The sequence below is a fragment of the Numida meleagris genome, chromosome Z, assembly GCF_002078875.1.
Source record: "Numida meleagris isolate 19003 breed g44 Domestic line chromosome Z, NumMel1.0, whole genome shotgun sequence".
Classification (NCBI taxonomy): Eukaryota; Metazoa; Chordata; class Aves; order Galliformes; family Numididae; genus Numida; species Numida meleagris.
Genome location: NC_034438.1, coordinates 6,061,885 through 6,066,841, shown reverse-complemented (window position 1 = coordinate 6,066,841; position 4,957 = coordinate 6,061,885).

The window sequence follows — 4,957 nt, the reverse complement described above, 5'->3', positions numbered from 1 at the left end:
CCTTTCCTTTCCTTTCCTTTCCTTTCCTTTCCTTTCCTTTCCTTTCCTTTCCTTTCCTTTCCTTTCCTTTCCTTTCCTTTTCTTTTCTTTTCTTTTCTTTTCTTTTCTTTTCTTTTCCTTGTAACTCATATCTACAGTGGCTGCTCTGAAAGTAATGCCTTCTCTTTTATTATGTTGGCTCATGGCATCAGAGGTAGGTGTCAGTGGCATAGCAGTAGAAGTTGAACCTTCCCGCAAATATTCAGTTACATTTTGTTGTCATGTGACAGATGGCAGCAGGAGGCGGTCTCACAAAATGGTCTGACAAAAAATATGAAGCAAAGGTGTGTAACTGAATTATTCCGTGACCCACTGTGATTCATCAACATTTGCTGAACATTTATGGATACCAAGCAGTGGATGCTAGCACAATGAGGAGCTCCAGCAGTGGCAACAGTGATGTGAAAGACAAGTCACGTTTTGGATGGCTGTTCACAACTGTCACACCATGAAATGGAGAGCATCTTGATCAGCTCATCCATGCAAATTGATGGATTATGAACAGAGAACTGTGTACAGAGCTGAAGATTGGCTTCAATGCATGGGAAATGATAGTGGCAGCACAGAACTATCATAAAGTTTGTGTCAGGTGGGTCCATGAATGCTCACACAGGAACAGAAAGAACACAGTATGAAGTTTGTCAGGACTTACTGAAACAATACGTGGCTGCAGGTGAGTTTCTGGAATTTTGTTATTACCAGTGATGAGAGGTGGTGTCATCACTGCAAGCCGGAGTCAAAATAGCAGTCAGTAGAGTAGTGACGTAAATTCCCCACTGAAGAGAAAGTCCTCAGTCAGTAAAGTAATATGCACTGTCTTCTGGGATAGGAAAGGGGTGATCCTTCTGGATTTCATGGAATCTGGACAAACCATCAACTCTGACCTCTACATTTTAATTCTGCCTAGGCTGCAGACTTGAAATTCCAGAGTCAAGTCAGAGAAGAAGACAACCTTTCTCCTGCAACTTGATAACGTCAGGCTCCATACCACGCTGAATACCATGGAGCACATTTCCAACCTTGTCTGAACTGTCCAAATACACTCACTGTGTAATCTGGCTTTGCTGACTTCTGATTTCCATCTGTTCAGGCTGATGAAAGATGGACTGCATGAGCAACGTTTTTCTAATGACGCTGTCATTAGTAGCTGTGAAACAGTGAGCGGGTCATCTCCACTGGTGCAGATTTTTAAGTGCATAGCATGAAGGCTCTTGTTCATCACTGGTGAGAATGTATAGCTAATGGTGGTGACTAAGCTGAAAAACGGTGTTTTGTGGCTGAGAATTTGCCCTATCAAATAATATTATTATGCTTTTTATATCTGTTGTCGTTTTCATAATAAATAAATAAATAAGAGGCATTACTCTGCGAGAGACCCACATATTTTCTATCAGATAAAATCCTAAGCACCTCTGCTTTATCGAGGTCTATACTGGTATTTTATTTGGGTTCAAAGATGTTGCACTGCTGCACTGTATTGGAATTGCTGATGACACATAAATCCTGTGTTGCCACCAGACAGTTTTATTCGTTTGTATGATCCAGATACCACATGTAACCCAGAACCATCTGCAACCACACCAGCTGCGCAAAGACAGACTAAAATTATCTTTGACATGTGGATCTCTGAGGTTTGTTTCAATTATTATTTGTATAATGTTCCAACAGTGAACAGATCCTCCTTGCACTTTGGGCTGTATAAACATGCCACAAGGGATGGTAGTTACTCTGAAGACCCTACAGTATAAATAGACAACAGTGTGGGGAGGGAAAGTTGGCTCAGAGACTCACCTAAATTCACACTGCAGGGAAGAGCTGGGAATAGTATCTAGGTCTCCAGATCCCCTTAAGTCTGTTGCTTTATTCACCAGGCCAGGTTGTCTCTCTCCGTTTAATTCCCTTTTCCTTTTCTTTATTCTACCCAACAGAGCTCATGAGCACAGGTTCCTGTATGCAGATAGACACTCAGCTAAAAGGAAAAAAAACAAAATAAAGCAATCAATCAAATAAATAAAACTGTCTGGAATCACGCACAGAGGAGAAAACCCTCTTCTAAATATTTGTTACAGTGCTCTGTGTATAGAGTAGTATGACTACCTTTGGTTTATTTGCATAGGAAATGTGAATGTATGTTTGATTGTAATCTTAGGACGGGCAAGTTTAAGAGGACATGCAGCTTAGTCTATACTGTATGTGTGTGAATGTTTGCTAGAAATACGTCATCTGTGATGCAAGGATGAAGAGTAGCACTGAGGTGAGAGAAGGAGCAAAATAAAGATTTTTATATGTTTCTTATTCTTTCAAATCTAGTGCATGCCCAACATCAATTTAAACAATTACTCCTAAGTTAAATGATGATTAGCATGATATCTCTAGACATTTCCTGGTTCTGCTTTTAAGCTCTGCTGGAATATTTTTACCTTTTTTTTTTCTCTTTCAAAACAAGATGAAGATTCGAAGAACCTTAAGTAAAATTTCTATGTCACATGATACATTCATGACTACTGGACATTCCTCATAACTCCTATGCCTTTCTGCTTATTTAGTGATTTACATAAGCATAAATAAAAATCACATTAATGCACAGGTTTTTTTTATGAGCTGGGGTCCTTGTTCAGTAGTGAGCACAGAGGGCTGCCAAAAAAAACCTCTTGGATTCTCTTATAATGGGAAAAGACTTCATTGGCGATCTTTGGCGAGGACATTTAAGGTTGTATTTTTAATGTGTACAGAGTGCAAACCAAGTTCCTTTGTGAGATTTACATTGAGTCTTTTTGAATTCTGTATAAGTAGGAGCTTGAATGTGAGTAGAGCCACTTCAGAGCTTTGTCCCTACTAATCTATCAGGTGCCAAGTTTACCTGTAAGGAGATCTGCGCTGTGATCATTGTTAATGTTGAGCTTCCTTTTCCCTTTGAAACTTGGTCAACAATTTTCAAGAGACGGTCTATAAAACCCTTTGAATGGTCTATCTCTAAAATTTGTTTGAATGTTGTATCTCAGAGAGGACTGTTGTTAGGAATAGGGAGTGAAAACTTTCGATGGTTTGGGGGATACCTATGTGAGAAAAATACTACCTATCACTCTAGTGGAAAAAGCTTCCTGTTAATCAGAAAGTTGATTTCACAGCTTGTTCATTTAATATGTGAGTTCAGTCCTGTCTCTTCCCACAGATTAGTTGTTACCTGGGACAAGACAGCTTCTCAGTCATATGTATCTCTGCTTCTCTTGTTGCAAAGTAGTGAATAACAATACCCTTTGCCTTATTTGCTTGAACAGCAAGCTCTGCAGCCAGGAAAGGATTCTTTATTATGCATATGAACAACATCTGGCCTAGTGTGCCAGGTGCACAAATCATTTATTTATGTAATTAGCTAAAAAGTGAGCTAAACTGTGATAACAAATCCATGTAGAGAGTCTTAGTCTGTAAACTAAGTAGAGTTAATTCTCTTTTTTTTTAAAGCTTAGTTTGTAATACCTCATATTTGCTATGGGCAAAAATCACAGCAATCGTCCCAGATGAGCTGACATAGGATCATATGTTATGCACAGTCACTTAGTCACTTCTTCATGTCTTTGAGACTTTACAGACTTGCCTTAGTTAAGTGCTCTTAGTAAAGTAAGTTATATTTTCAGCATCAGTTGTACTAGACTTCCTCTCCAATACTTAAGCAATGCCTATTGTTGTCCCAGGCATACTTAAGAAATGAGGAAATTGCAGGAAATCTACAGAGAAGCTTTTGATCTCTGTCAATTAAATGTCACTGAAATAAGCAGAAATTTGGGAAAGTAGAGGCCAGCAATCAGTGCAGTGACTAGATGTTCTGCACTGGTAAATGGATGTGTGTTTATTTTATGTTTTGATTCAGAGCAAACTCAAGCAGGTTATCTCAAACTATTGAAAAGCATTCAAAGAAGGGCTACAGAAGGATCTGGAGGGTAACATATACGAGGAATGGCTGAGGGCCCTGGGTGTTCTGGGCCCAGAGCTGAGGGGAGGCCTCATGGCGGCTGCAGCTCTTCACAGGGGACGAGGGCCGCGCTGAGCTCTGCTCTCTGTGACAGCGACAGGGCCCGAGGGAACGGCATGGAGCTGTGATGGGAGAGCCGGGGGTTAGGGAAAGGGTCTGCCCAGAGGGCGGTGGGCATGGAACAGGCTGCCCAGGGCAGCGGGCACGGCCCCAAGCTGCTGGAGTTCAAAGTGTTTGGACAATGCTTTCAGACATAGATTTGATTTTTGGGTAGTATAATGTGGAGCCAGGAGCTGAACTTGGTGCTGTTTGTGGGTGCCTTCTGATTTGGGAATTTATACGATTCTATGATTTTAAGATTCAAACTACCTGTACTTTGCATTAATTTTTTTCTCAGATTAGAACAGAACAGAAGCAACAAGCTTCTACATCTTGCTAATGTGCTTGGCTGAGATCTAGAAATGGAAAACATAATTTTCTGTGTACTGTAGTACTTGCTGCATTTCTGCTGAGATGTTTGTATTGTAGATATAGCATGTAGCAGAATACATTAGTCTAAGGGGTACTTAAGACTAAGACAAACACAAAGCATGCAAAACTGTTAGAGCATTTCCATATAATTACTAGAATAAATAACCATATCATCTCAGATAGCTCTTCATCAAATTCTGTTATTCAGTAGGTAATATAAATCTAGAAAAATACAATAAAATTTTGCTACATTCAAAACCACCACAAAAACTAAGTAGAAATAGTAAATACTTTTATTCTAGAAATGCAGTAATAGGTCCTTGCTGTGTACATGTTTTCTTCCCGTTTGTTTTCCTTGACTCAGATGTAATGAAATTACATAATAATTTTTCACTTGCACTTCCTTCTGCCCATGTGGGTATGTTTTCTCCTCTCCTCTCCTCTCCTCTCCTCTCCTCTCCTCTCCTCTCCTCTCCT